This window comes from Nycticebus coucang, chromosome 4 (assembly GCF_027406575.1).
Source record: "Nycticebus coucang isolate mNycCou1 chromosome 4, mNycCou1.pri, whole genome shotgun sequence".
Taxonomy (NCBI): domain Eukaryota; kingdom Metazoa; phylum Chordata; class Mammalia; order Primates; family Lorisidae; genus Nycticebus; species Nycticebus coucang.
This window is the reverse complement of record NC_069783.1, coordinates 115,343,836-115,359,516: the sequence shown is the minus strand read 5'-3', so window position 1 is coordinate 115,359,516 and position 15,681 is coordinate 115,343,836. Positions and strand designations below refer to the sequence as shown.

Sequence of the window (15,681 nt, the reverse complement as noted above, 5' to 3'; positions counted from 1 at the left end):
CCTTATGGCTACTAGACCCAGGGGCTGCACCCCTGCTTTTTCTAACTCTGCCTTTATCTTAATAGTCTCTTTATTAAACTCTTCTCACAATACCAGCTGGAGGGTTCCATCTTTTCCTGCCAAGACCTTGACTGATTCAAAACATTAGCTTATTTTTTCTAAAGTAAATCACTTGCAAACTTCTGTATTAGTAGTGATATTATTATTAGCATAGACAAATGACTTGCGCCACAACCTGTGATTAGGAATCACCTGTCCACTTGGTCTAAAAGTCAGTCAATTAATGTTTGATTGACTAGGTTGTTATAATCATGAATTAATTCTAAACACTCAGGCCTCTGGCCATATCCTAAGGCACAGTATCTTTTGGGTGATAATGATTTTGAAAAAAAGGAAACAAAGATAGGGTTTCCCATTCATGTGCTGTGTATTCTTTTTTAGCTATCTTATTTTATTGTAATTGGTTAGGATTCAATCAAAACATATAAATAGATCCTCCTTTAAAGTACATCTAATTGTATAGACCGGAACTGTAAATTTTCCTCATATTAAACCCAGAAATGCACTATACTTAGTATAAGTAACAGAATGGCTATCAGCAAGTTTGTCATTCATATATCAAGATTACATTTTATATTCAACAAACTTAATTTTATCAAATGTTTTTTAATTTCATAGACAACAATATGATACATATTGTAAAACAAGCACACAATAGTTCACAGTACAATTTCAAAGTGTATAAAAATTGGAATACAGAGGTTAAACACTGATGTACTGTTAGCAATTTTGAACTTTGGATAAACTGTATACAAAATTTACAGTTCAAATAAAAGCCAATCTGAAAACTTTACTTCCCATAATAGAAAACTGATACTTTGCAATGCAAAAACTTTTTTTTATGGAACAAACTATACAAACATTTAAAATAATCATTAAAAACTCAACATTAGAATTTATAAAGATTAGGTATAAAAATATATTGCAGTCACTTTTCTTATAAAGGTACCATGCACTACATTACAAAATAGTCTCTAACATAAAATTGCCTTAATAATGATACCATTTTAGAATCTGATAAACTTATATTAAGTTGTTCATAAAATCCTCTTGGAAAAACTTTGGTATGTATCTTCAGAAAGTTCTTAAAAAATATTTCAAGGACCTGTAAACATTCCATTCTGTTAAAGCATAACAGGATAAGTGATAGATATTCAACTGCATACAGAATATAGAATCAACAAAATGTATATAGTTGTAGAAAATCACCATTATCAGAATAAGCAAAAAACAAACTATTTAAGAGTATCAAACTTTTAAACAGTTCTCTTCCATTCTGGTAAGAAAAAAAATGTTACAAAATTACCAAATTTCCATTCATGTATCTTAGATGCCTTTTAGGACAAGACCTCAATAATACTTAACTCAGCCTCCAAAAACTCTCTCAAGTCCAACAAACAAACTTTTAAAAACCCATTTAAAAGACCTGACAACAGAACCAGCACACACAATCAGAACACATAATTTATATATTTAGTAATGTGTTAGGTTTCCTTTTACCTTTTAATTTAGAATTTATTGGCAGAAATAAAATACATGCACAACTGAAAAGGTCAATTTCAGAAAAACAATAAGAAATGCAAACCATAGGGTAAACTGATTTATTTTTAAAAATCCAATTTACCAAATTTCATCTTCATCTGCCATTTTTGGACTAACGACTATTGTTAACTTAGAAAATTCCAATTGCTGCAAGTTCGTTTCTTGCTTCTTGAGTATACTTAATTTTTACAAAGCTTCCAGTTGTGCCAGTAGCTTCCTTGAGGTCACTTTACACATTTTTCTCTGTCACAAGGTATCCTGCAAGGTATCTTTGCTATCTTTGAGTTGCAAAAGCCTAAATAAAAAGCTTCACTTTTGACCTATTTTTTGTAATTTATGAAACCCCACTAAAAAGAAATACATTTAATTTTAGGCAAGTCCACACAAAAATATTTTCTTTGTTAAGAATCAAACACTTTTATGGGAATAAAGATGCTTCCAAGTTTTTAATTCTTCTATTAGAGTCTTATTTTGATTTTCTGGGACTGCAAGTCGATTTTCCAGACATTTCACATATTCTTTCTTCTTTCTCTGACATTCTCGAGAAGCCTGTTTTTCATTAACCTTATTTCTCTTTTCAATTGGGGGTCATCTGTCTTAGTTGTCGGAGATGTAAGAGTCACAGGAGATGTCATTACCACAGTTTGTGGCAGAGAAGTGGCTGAAGGTGTGGTACGAACCTGATATGTCTGCATGTCTCCTGATGCAGTCTGCACTACCACTTGATTGCTGGGCACAAGTATTTGCTGTCCATCAGAGGTCTGTGCATACTGGAGAATAGTTGTGCCTTGCTGAGTATTGCCAGAATTTGTCATGGTTAATGTCTGAAGCCCCTGTACTCCATCTGTGCCTGGATTGGCCAACTGTAAGGCTCCATTTGGGACAAAGGCAATGTACTGTCCACTCCTAGTCTGACAGATGGGAGTCAGAACGGACATAGAAGTGACAGCAGAAACTCCAGGGTTTTCTCCGTCTCCTTTTCTGCTTCTTGTGTCTTCAGAAGACAGGTCTTTAAATTTTCTTCTGTAACATGGACGCCGTGCTAGGATCCCTTGGGCTTTCTGTGAGGGGTCTATGCTGTCAGATGAGTCCTGGGACTCCTCACTTTCTGATAAAGATGATACCTGTTGAGCAATATGAGAAAGATGGGCTCCCTGAACTGCTGACCCAGGCTGAGGTGCTGTCTCCGAAGTGTTACTCTTGTGGGAATCTTCCATTATCAACCGTCTCCAGCAGTCGTGTCTGTGTGATTACTGCACTGTCTGCAGCTCCAGCAGAACGTAAGCTCCATGGGGGTAAAGGCGGTCTCTGCCCTCCTGGGGAGCCCCGCCCGGGAGGCCTGGCACCGAGGCGTCCAGGTCGCTTCGTGAACCCCCTGGCGGAGTTACCGGTCCCGGGCGCCCGTCGGAGGACATCGCGGGAAGGGCAAGGCCGGTTGCCCTTCCCTCAGCTGGGGCACAACCCGGAGACCTTCGACTGCGGAGAGGGGGATTCCGAAGCTAAGGCCACCCCACGGTGGGAGGGTTCCGATTTTATTTTTCCTTTGGGGCTGAGAGGAAGGAGGAGACGAATTGAACCCACACCCATGTGCTGTGTATTCTTGACATCCTTCAGTTAAATGGAAAACACCAGGTTTTGAAACTGTATTGATTTCGGTGAGCATATATTATTTTACTGTAAGTACCAATGTCTGCTGTACTTAATATACAATAGATTAATTTAAAATGCATTAGTTTAATAAAAATGCATAAAATAGAATAGAATTGCATTAGCTTCAATAAAAAATTCAATTTCATAAATATTATCTCGTGTTAAAATGCATTGATTTTCAGGAAATATATTGGTCAAAGGTAATTTACATTAGTTTCGATGGAAATGCCCCAGTACCCATACATATGTATTAGTTTAGTCAAATGTATCCAATTGTGTAAAATATCAGGTAGGCTGAAATGGATTCTAACCCTGTTGTTCTCGTTGTTGTTGTTTTATTCTCTTTCACTGAATAAATAAATACCCCACACAATGGCTTTCATATTGTGTTCACTAGATAAAAGGCAGGTGGGTAAGCCTGAGGATCATTTCAGTATCCTATGGGTTTGCCAGCGGATGTACTGGCTTCAGCAGCGCATAAGGTGCATCCAACTTCCCCACCCAGGTTAGGTGTGGGCCCAGAGAAAATATTTCCTGTCCTCCTGAGCACTGACTGGAGCCATCCCCAGACTAGGAGAAGATGATGTCTTCATCATGGTGCAAACTCCCGGCCTTGACTAGGGTGGCGTGGGGAGGGTGTGGAAGTAAGCTTGAGATATGGGGACAAACAGGAACCAGACCAGGAGGTGAGCTCAGGATTAAAAGGACACAGGATCAGTTTGAAGTTGCTGTGAGTCATGACGCCATAGCACTCTAGCCTTGTTACCAGATGCCTGTCACTGTCAGCCAATATGCAGAGATGGGGATAGGGCCACCAAACTTTATTTACCAGAAGGCTAGCAATTCTGGAGAACAGTGAGAGTAGCTTCTCTAAGAATGTTCTCTTCTTCCATTTCCAAAATCACAGTTTTATACATAAAAGTTAAAAGCAAGAACCATACTAACCCTTATCTTAAACAGTTCAAATCATAGCTCTTCCACTTGCTAGCTATGTGATCTGAACCATAATTAACCCTCATCTTAAACAACAATAATCACCATAACCCACAACCCATAATAAACAATAATTGACATAACCTCTGATCCATATAACAACATTCCAATTCAAAAGTTAATCTCCTAAATCCATTGCCCTAAACTACTCAAGATATACACTTTTAGGTTAAAGCTTATTTTACAAAACGACAAGGATGGAAGACACGAGGTAAAAGTCACATAGGGCCTAAACCCACCAGACCAGCTGTGTCATCTTAGCCCTAACCTGAATGACTCCAACTTATTCTCACTACATGTGCTCTCAGCCTTGGTGACAGAGTAAGCTCTGTCTCACAACAAATAAACAAACAAACAAACAAAAAGGACACAGGATCACAGCTGGGGATCTGGCTCAACCAGGCCTGGCTTTCAACCGGGTGCCTGCCACTTCCTGTGTGACCTTGGCCAAACCACTTGTCTTAACCTCTCTGAGTCGGAGTTTCTCTCAGGCAATGTCAGACACTTCTCTGATTGCTTTCCATGTACTACTGATTCATTTCACTGGCACCACACCTCCACGGTACAGGTGAGTGACTTGTTCAGATCACATAGCTAGCAAGTGGAGGAGCTATGATTTGAACCAGATTTCCTGCACTCATCCACTGGATTGCCTCGGGTAGTTGCTTTGTGGTTTTAATAACCAGGCGTATAAGGTCATTAAGGAAGAATATTCTTTTTTTTAGTTTTTTTTTTTTTTTTTTTTTTGTAGAGACAGAGTCTCACTTTATGGCCCTTGGTAGAGTGCCTTGGCCTCACACAGCTTCCAGCAACCTCCAACTCCTGGGCTTAAGCGATTCTCTTGCCTCAGCCTCCCGAGTAGCTGGGACTACAGAAGGAAGAATATTCTAATCCCAGCTCGGCAGTTTCCTATCTGGAAATCTTAGGGATGAGTGACTTGGTTCTTTGAAATGGGTGATGATAGAACCCATCTCCTTGGGCTCTCAGCATAACACCAGGAACCCAGTAGGGGCTCAAAAAACAACAATGCTCTCCCCCCTGACAAAAACATATTCACCACGTTTTGTGTGGCTGTAGGACTTTTCACAGTCTTTAATATGCTAATTTGGGTATGACTCTTTAAGAGGGGAATGAGAAGGCTGAGCTATGAGGGGAAGAACTAGAAAAAAAGAGATAAAGAAGTTGCAGCAAATGAGAGCCATTGCCCAAAGTGCCAGCTGAGTTCCTGGTGGTGCATAAGCTGCTCTTGCTCTCCTCAGGGGGACATTTTACAAAACTTTTTGATGTAGAAGAAAATTATGACAGAAAAGTTTCAAGAAGTAGAATGAACTTCCTAAATTTCTCTTGCCAAATGTTGACATTTTGTCTCCTTTACTGTATCTCTCTGTGTCTCTCTAGATATTTCCCACCCCCTGAACCACTTGTGAGTTCACGCAGTCACTCTATGTCCTTGACATACATGGTTCAGTGTATAACTCCTAAGAACAAGGTCATTCTCTTATATAATTACTGTATAATTATCACAGTCAGAGAACTTAACATTGATACAGTTCTAAACTCTGTATTTTAGATTCTATCTTCAAATTTCACTAATGGTCCTAATATTATATTTTGTAGCAATTATTTTTCCAATTCAGGATCCAATCCAGGATGATGCATTGAAATTAGTCATCACAGAGCCAAGTGCAGCCAGTGGTGTGTACCTGTAGCTCCAGCTACTTGGAGGAGGCTGAGGTGGGAGTTCAAAGCTCCAGTAACAAGGTATCTTTTGGGAGTGATAAAAATGGTTAAAAAATAACTAATGTATGTTAAGTTATCACAGTAATTTTTTTTAAGTTAAGCATTTTACACATACACACAAACACAATTAAACAGAGCCCCTGAAACTACCAAACTGTACTAGTCCTGACCATATGATTCCACAATATTCCATGTACGTCTAACTTAAAAAACAGGGGATTTTTTTTCCTTTGTATTCCTGGCTTCTGGTATAGTTCTGTACCACCACGGAGCTCACTCAGGGAATAGGTACTCTTAGTTCAACAAACTGTTTTGAGCACTTATTGATGGTATATAGGGCACTGCGGCAATAGCACCCTGGTCTGTTGAATGACTAAAGGACCTATTTCCATGTTCTTCCCTACATCCATGCATATGAAAGTGCTAAGGTGGCACTTTCTGGTATGCCTTTACTCCCTCTCAGGAGTGGACCAGGGAGGGTTCTAGACCCCTTAGAGTATGACTCCTTCTCTAGTTCCCAATGCCCAGCAGCCCAGCTGATCTCCCTTCATCCCCTTGAAGCTCCCAGGCCTTCCCTCAGCCCAGTCCCTCTCTTGAAATTGAGTTTCTTGTGGTTTCACATTTGTTTCCTAAGAGCAGTCTCATTTCTCTCATCTGCCACTGGACGCACCAACTCTCCAGGCTAAAAATACTCCTGACATTTTTGAAGCCCTGTTAGGGCTTGAGTTGCTCTCCTGATAGGAATAAATGTCTTTGGAAATCAAAGCAGATGGTGGCACAGTTAGGCTGAGGGTACCCATCACACTCACAGATCAGACCCACCCTGTGCCTGGCCTGCCTGCTTCTCAATCCTGAGCTCCTGGGGCCAGGTGTTATGGCGTGAACTCTTGTCTCCCCACCAAATCACATCCTGAAGCCCTAACCCCCAGTGTGGCTGTCTTTGCAGATGAGACTTTTAGGTACATAATTAAGGTTAAATGAGGTCATAAGGATGGGGCCTGATCCAACAGAACTGGTGTCCTTATAAGAAGAGAAGAGACACTAGAGCTCTTTCTTTCTTTCTCTCTCTGCACATACAGCCAAGAGGTGATCATCTACAGACAGCGAAGACAACCAACCCCAATGCCACCTTGATCCTGGACTTCTGCCTCCAGAACCATGGGAAAATAAATTTCTGTTCTTTAAGCCACTCAGTTTGTAGTGTTCTGTTATGCCAGCTCCAGCAAACTAACATATCAGGGATCAGGGCTGGATATCTCCATGTCCTCACACAGCCTGACACACAGGAGGGCTGATAAATGTGTATTGAATCAGACATAGCAGTTATGAACAGGGGTTATGGAAACTTGGGTTCCAGTTCTGGCTCTACATCTACTGGGTGATCTCTCTGTGCCCCCATTGCCTCAGGTATGAAATGAAAGTAATAAAGTACTCATCTCATAGGGCTAGTAGAAAGAACACATGAATCCCATATGTATGGCTTCTAGAGTAGAGTCTGACCATGGCATGCACCACATATGAGTTATTATTGGTAGTAATATTACCACTGTCTTCACCATCATTAGTAATCTAGCTTTCCTTAATGCTCTGCTCTGTCTTTGTCTATTTCCTTTATTCTTGGCCAGGTCTTCCCTCCTGGTACCAAAATGGCTACCAGGCACTCAAGCTTATATCCCATCCCTCAGAAACCCTAATTTTGTACTTTTCCTTCTTCAGAGTTCCAGCAGAAATCCTTGAGTGGTTTTCTTTAGCTGAACCCTTACCAATCCTTGGGGACAGGGAAATGGACTATTCTTATTAGCCCAGTCTTAGGTATTTACCAATCCCACAACCAAGCACTGTTTGGCCAGGTTTGACATCTGTGTCTAGGGAGATAAAATGACCTGCTTGGCTAGGACTGAGTCACATGCCCATTGTTGGAGTCAAGGATTGAGGTCAACTTCACTCAAGCTCTTAGATATGGTGAGGGTGGGATGAGGGGTGCTATTCCCAAATACAACCAGAAACAGCAGCATTAGAGGACAGCAACCCCAGAGTAGAACAAACCCCTTGTCTCTTTCCCGGAGCACGCCCCACTCAAGGTTGTGTTGGATGGTGGTTCACTGGACATAACAGCTGTAACAGTGTGTGTCTATGTGTATGTGTGTCTATATCACACTATACAATTTAAAATTAAACATTACATCCCCCTATTCTTAAAAACCCTTGGACCTTTCCCTTCCAGCATCAGGGAACTGTCCCTAACAAGCTTCTTGGGCCCAAGGGGCAGACATTTTGTAGTTTCTCTGCCTAGGTCCATACCCACGTCTCACTCCACCAGGCTGTACAAAATGGGTTATTGAACAAACTTGCCTTAGTCTTATCTTTCTATGTGGCCTCCTTGTCGCCCTTTAGTTTCTCCTTCCAACAATGAGCAACTATTAACTTGGCAGGATTTGTAAGTCAAGCCTCATTCCCTATGAGGGTCTCCCCAACATGAAAAAGTCGCATCACATCTTAGAACTGGAACAGCGTGTGGAGGGATTGGAATAAGAAAATTCCAAGAGAAATACTCCCACAGACCTTGGGTGAAGCCTCTCAGCTTCCCAATCAGGCAAGCAGTTGTCTTATTTGATTAGGATTAACAGATTTTCCAAAGATAACCTATTTTGGTTTTATGATCCTATCTCTCCAGGCAGTGTTTACAATACATATTTGCAGAAACAAAGAGTGTATGCCAGGAAGCAGGCAAGCGCCCTTGCTTGCGCTCACACAGTCTGTCATAAATATAATATTAGGATGATGCCTGAAATTAATGTGAATCATTTCCCAATAAATATAGTCAGTTAGTGAGGTGTTCCAGGACCACTGATAGAAGATATATTTTGGTAAAATATGGGTTTTTTATCAGTTGGGAACTGGGGGTGGGGGTGTAAGGAAGGCATAAATCTCCACGGAAGAAGTATCTTTTATGATTATTCAATTCCACAGTAGCTCTAAAAGCCTAAAGTAGATTCATATTTACAGTTCCTGGAAGCACCTGGTTTTTATATATTGGGGGAGGAATTAGCATCAGAGCCTCCTTGTGGAAATCACTGACTTATGCTCTCGGACAGCAGGGAGTTGAGAGGCTCCTGTGCTGGGGTACTCCACGGGACTGAATTAATTTCATCTGCATCCTGGCATGGAGCAAAGGAGACTGCATACAGAAGCCAAGCAAGAAGGGGCTGCCAGGAAGGTGGTCCTCGCCAGCCCCCATGCACAGGTGGGCCCAGATGCACAGATGGGCCCGCATGCACAAGTAGGCCCCAATGCACAGGTGGGTCCCAATGCATAAGAGACAGGTGTCAGGAATGGGATTGGGGGTGAGTTTATGGCTGCTGAGCTGGAAAAGGAAAAAGTGGGCTAAGGAGACGGCTGAAGATAGATAGCTAAAGCCGACCTAAAAGTCGGGGCTAAGTGCATATGTCCCCACCTACTTGCACCTGCATGCATCCTCTCAAAGTCTGTAATGACCCGACCTTGTCACTTGCCATTAATTTCCCTGCATGGTCATATTATTTAATTTTAAAGTTATCTTTATTTTTTTCTGTAAATGAAAGTGATACAAGTCCATAATTCATTAGCCAACATTCAAAAGTCCATAAAAGCTCAGAAAACTGAGAGTCGTTATCAGTTACACATTTGGTGGCAAAATCTAATCTGTACCGATATTACGCTATTTACATTCCTTATTCATCCCACTTTGTGGGAATGTTTTTACCTCTCACTGCAGAAATATTAATGTGTTTGATTATAGGGTGCTGCCCCAGAGCTCACTGGGAATGTTAGATAAGGAACAGGGACCTGATAGATTTCCAAGGACCTAACAGACTCTGATTTCTGAAACATAACTTCCCCCAAAGGTTTCAGATAAGAGATTGTAGACTTGAACCAGGTAGTTGTAATAAGAAGTCAAAGGACAGAATGTAGAAACAGAAAACCCTCTCCCTTAGCTAGCAGTGGGCAAAGCATATAAACATCCACACAAGGAAAACAACTGGCCACTAAATGCAGAAAGAATTCAATTTTTTTTTTTAATTGTTGAGGATACGTGGAGGGTACAAGAAACCAGGTTACACTGATTGCACTTGTCAGGTAAAGTCCCTGTTAAAATCCTGTCTTGCCCCCAAAAGGTGTGGCACACACCAAGGCCCCACCCCATCCCTCCCTCCCTCTCTCTGCTCTTCCTTTCCCCACCCCTCCCTCCTTCTTTCTCTCTCTGCTCTCCCCTTCCCCCACCCCCACTGTTTCCTTAATTGCCATTAATTGTCCTCATATCAAAATTGAGTACATAGGATTCATGTTTCTCCATTCTTGTGATGCTTTACTAAGAATAATGTGTTCCACTTCCATCCAAAGGCTGTAAAGTCACCATTTTTTTTAATGGCTGAATAGTATTCCATGGTATACATATACCACAGCTTGTTAATCCAATCCTGGGTTGGTGGGCATTTAGGCTGTTTCTACATTTTGGCGATTGTAAATTGAGCTGCAATAAACAGTCTAGTACAAGCGTCTTTCTGATAAAAGGATTTTTTTCCTTCTGGGTAGATGCCCAGTAATGGGATTGCAGGGTCAAATGGGAGGTCTAGCTTGAGTGCTTTGAGGTTTCTCCATACTTCCTTCCAGAAAGGTTGTACTAGTTTGCAGTCCCAACAGCAGTGTAAAAGTGTTCCCTTCTCTCCACATCCATGCCAGCATCTGCCGTTTTGAGATTTTGTGATGTGTGCCATTCTCACTGGGGTTAGATGGTATCTCAGGGTGGTTTGATTTGCATTTCTCTAATAATTAGGGATAATGAGCATTTTTTTCATATGTTTATTAGCCATTTGTCTGTCTTCTTTAGAGAAGGTTCTATTCATGTCTCTTGCCCATTGATATATGGGATTGTTGGCTTTTTTTAATGTGGATTAATTTGAGTTCTCTATAGATTCTAGTTATCAAGCTTTTGTCTGATTCAAAATGTGCAAATATCCTTTCCCATTGTGTAGGTTGTCTATTTCCTTTGGTTGTTGTCTCCTTAGCTGGACAGAAGCTTTTCAGTTTAATTAAGTCCTATTTGTTTATTTTTTTTGTTGTTGTTGCAATTGCCACAGCAGTCTTCTTCATGAAGTCTTTCCCAGGCCAATATCTTCCAGTGTTTTTCCTATGCTTTCGTTGAGGATTTTTATTGTTTCATGCCTTAAATTTAAGTCCTTTATCTTGAATCAATTTTTGTGAGTGAAGAAAGGTGTGGTCCAGTTTCAGTCTTTTACATGTGGATATCCAGTTCTCCCAACACCTTTATTGAATAGGGAGTCTTTCCCCCAAGGTATGTTTTTGTTTGGTTTATCAAAGATTAGGTGGTTGTAAGATTTTAGTTTCATTTCCTGGTTTTCTATTCGATTTCAAATATCTATGTCTCTATTTTTGTGCCAGTACCATGCTGTCTTGACCACTATGGCTTTGTAGTATAGCCTGGTATGGTGGAATAGTGATGCCCCCAGCTTTATTTTTATTACTAAGAACTGCCTTAGCTATACGTTTTTTTTTTTTTTTCTGGTTCCATACAAAATGCAGAGTCATTTTTTCCAAATCTTGAAAGTATGGGTTTTTTCTGGTTCCATACAAAATGCAGAATCGTTTTTTCCAAATCTTGAAAGTACGATGTTGGTATTTTAATAGGAATGGCATTGAATAGGTAGATTGCTTTGGGAAGTATAGACATTTTAACAATGTTGATTCTTCCCGTCCATGAGCATGGTATGTTCTTCCATTTGTTAATATCCTCTGCTATTTCCTTTCTTAGGATTTCTAATTTTCTTTATAGAGGTCCTTCACCTCCTTCGTTAGGTATATTCCTAGGTATTTCATTTTCTTTGAGGCTAAGGGAGTTGTGTCCTTAATTACTCTCCCATCTTGACTGTTATTGGCGTATACAAAGGCTACTGACTTGTGGACATTGATTTTATATCCTGAGACATTACTGTATTTTTTGATGACTTCCAGGAGTCTTGTGGTTGAGTCTTTGGGGTTCTCTAAGTATAAAATCATGTTGTAAGCAAAGAGGGAGAGTTTGACCTCCTCTGCTCCCATTTGGATTCCCTTTATTTCCTTGTCTTGCCTAATTGTATTGGCTAGAACTTCCAGCACTATGTTGAATAGTAATGGTGACAGAGGATAACCTTGTCTGGTTCCAGTTCTAAGAGGAAAAGCTTTCAGTTTTACTTCATTCTGTAAAATATTAGCTGTGGGTTTGTCATAGATAGCTTCAATCAGTTTTAGAAATGTGCCACCTATGCCTATACTCTTCAGTGTTCTAATTAGAAAAGGATGCTGAATTTTATCAAATGCTTTTTCTGCATCTATTGAGAGGATCGTATGGTCTTTATTTTTGCTTCTGTTAATATGGTGGATAACGTTTATGCACTTGCATATGTTAAACCACCCTTGCATCCCTGGGATGAAACCTACTTGATCATGATGAATGACTTTTTTGATGATAAGCTGTAATCTATTGGCTAGGATTTTGTTGAGAATTTTTGCATCTATATTCATTAGTGAAATTGTTCTGAAATTCTCCTTTTTAGTTGGGTCTTTTCCTGGTTTTGGTATCAGGGTGATGTTTGCTTCATAGAACGTGATGGGGAAGATTCCTTCCTACTCATTTTTCTGGAATAATTTCTGCAGTATGGGAATAAGCTCTTCCTTGAAGGTTTGATAGAATTCTGGTGTGAAGCCATCTGGACCAGGGCATTTTTTTGGTTAGAAGCTTTTCTATTGTTTCTTTAATCTCAGTGCTTGAAATTGGTCTGTTCAGGAACTCTATTTCTTCCTGGCTAAGTCTATGGAGAGGGTGTGATTCCAAATATTGGTCCATTTCCTTCACATTGTCAAATTTCTGGGCATAGAGTTTCTGGTAGTATTCAGAGATGATCTCTTGTATCTCTGTGGCATCAGTTGTTATTTCCCCTTTATCATTTCTGATTGAAGTTACAAGAGATTTTAATTTTCTATTTCTAGTTAGTCTGGCCAAAGGTTTATCTATTTTATTTATTCTTTAAAAAAACCAACTCCTTGTTTCATTAATTTTCTGAATGATTCTTTTGTTTTCAATTTCATTTATCTCTGATTTAATTTTGGATATTTCTTTTCTTCTACTGGGTTTAGGCTTAGATTGTTCTTCTTTTTCTAATTCCATAAGATCGCTTGTGAGTTTGTTGATGTGCTCTCTTTCTGTTTTTTGAATGTAGGCATCTAAAGCGATAAACTTTCCTCTGAAAACTGCTTTTGCAGTATCCCACAAGTGTTGGTAGCTTGTGTCATCATTGTTGTTATGCTAAGGAAGTTAATGATTTCCTCTTTTATTTTTCCTGCACCCAACTGTCATTCAACAGAAGGTTGTTTAATTTCCATGCCTTTGTGTGAGGTTGAACGTTTTTGTTTTAGTTGAGTTCCACCTTTAGTGCTTGTGGTCTGAGAAGATACAAGGTAAAATGTCAATTATTTTGATTCTGTTAAGGTTTGTTTTGTGGCCTAGGATATGATCAATTTTGGAGAATGTTCCATGGGGCAATGAGAAGAATGTATATTTTTTATCTTTGGGATGGAGTGTTCTATATGCATCTATCAAGCACAGTTGTTCTAGGGTCTCATTTAAATCTCTTATATCTTTGTTTAATTTCTGTTTAGAGGATCTGTCCAGCTGTGTAAGAGGAGTGTTAAAGTTCCCTGTTACTATGGTATTATAGGATGTCATATTGCTCAGACTGAGTAAGGTCTGTTTCAAGAATCTGAGTGCATTTAAATTGGGTGCATAAATATTTAGAACTGAAACGTCTTCTTGTATTTTTCCCTTGACCAATATAAAGTGACCATCTTTGTCTTTTTTGACTTTAGTTGCTTTAAATCCACATGTATCTGAAAATAAGATTGCAACTCCTCTTTTCTTCTGAATTCCGTTTGCCTGAAAAATTGTCTTCCAACCCTTGACTCGGAGTTTTAATTTGTCTTTTGAAGGTGTGTTTCCTGCAGATAGCAAATGGATGGCTTGTGTTTCTTAATCCTGTCAGCCAATCTGTCTCTTCAGTGGGGAATTCAAACCATTAACATTTATTCATAAGTATGGTATTGTTCTATTCATCTTATTTTGTGAAAGTCCATTGCTTAGTTTTATCTTTTGCATCATTGCAGAAGTTAGGTTCTGTCCTTTAATTGCTGAGTTCTTACTTTTCTGCTGATCCACTGTGATGGTCAGTGTGTAGAACAGGTTGAAGTATTTCCTGTAGAGCTGGTCTTGTTGTGGCGAATCTCAGTAAATTCAGTAAATTTGCATATCAGTAAATTATTTGATTTCTCCATCAATTTTTAAGTTTAGCTTAGGAGGATATAGAATTCTGGGCTGGAAATTGTTCTTTTTAAGTAGATTAAAAATAGATGACCATTGTCTTCTTGCTTGGAAAGTTTCATTAGAGAAGTCTGCAGTCACTCTGATTGATGGATTTGCCCCGTAGGTCAACTGGCGCTTACTCCCGGCAGCTTGAAGAATGTTTTCTTTTGTCTTGACTTTGGACAGGTTCATCACAAGGTGTCTTGGGGAAGCTCAGTTAAAGTTGAGGCAACCTGGGGTCCGATATCCCTCTGAAAGGAGTGTGTCAGAATCTTTGGTGATATTTGGGAAATTTTCATTTATAACATTCTCTAGTATGGCTTCCATTCCCCTAGGGCATTCTTCTTCCTCTTCTGGGATACCTATAACTTGTATGTTTGAACACTTCATTAAAGTCCCATAATTCTGTCAGTGAACATTCTGCTTTCTCTCTCATCTTTTCTGCCTCTTTAACTATCTGAGTTATCTCAAGAGCTTTGTCCTCTACCTCTGAGATTCTTTCTTCTGCATGGTCTAATCTGTTGTTGATACTTTCTGTTGCATCTTTAAGTCCCCTAATTGACTGCTTCAGTTCCTTCAGCTCTGCTATACCCTTTCTATATTCTTCATATCATTCATCTCTTATTTGATTCTGTTTTTGGATTTCCTTTTGCTTATTTTCTACTTTATCAGCAGTTTCTTTCATTGATTCCATCATTTCCTTCATTGTTTTCATCATCTGTATTCTAAATTCCCTTTCTGTCATTTCTAACATTTCTTTATAGGTAGAATCCTCTGCAGTAGCTATCTCACGGTCCCTTGGGGGGGTTGCTCGGGACTGGTTTTTCATGTTGCCAGGAGTTTTCTGCTGATTCTTCCTCATGAGTGATTTCTTTTATCTGTTTCCTTGCCCTAATTTTCCATTCACTTCCTCTTGCTCTTTAATTGCTGTGCCTCTGGACTATAGTTTTGATAAGTCCTTTTGGTACAGGACCAGAAGGATGAGAAGGTTGAAGAGCAAGAAGGGAAAAAAGAAAGAAAAGAAAAAAGAGAAAGGAGAGGGGTGGGTAAAAGGGAATATTGACAAAAAGAAGAGAGGCACAGAAAGAGGGAGACAGAGCAATATAGGTGTACAGTAGGGTACTTAGACCCAACCTTAAAAAAAGCCCCAACCTCTGGGGGTGCTGGGTTGGGTGGTTCCCTGTGGTCAACAGCTCTTTGCTAGCCTGTTCAGACACAGTACCCCACCTCCACCAAGTAGAGAGGAAAGACAAAAATGCTATAAATCAAACCAAAACAAGCAAACAGAAAAGTTTACGGGATAAAAT

General features: G+C 39.7%; 1 pseudogene; it reads right to left on the bottom strand.

Moving 5' to 3' along the window:
* Positions 1–2,010: 2,010 nt before the first annotated feature.
* LOC128584123 (cyclic AMP-dependent transcription factor ATF-1-like) lies at positions 2,011–3,003 on the bottom strand (annotated as a pseudogene).
* Positions 3,004–15,681: the final 12,678 nt, after the last annotated feature.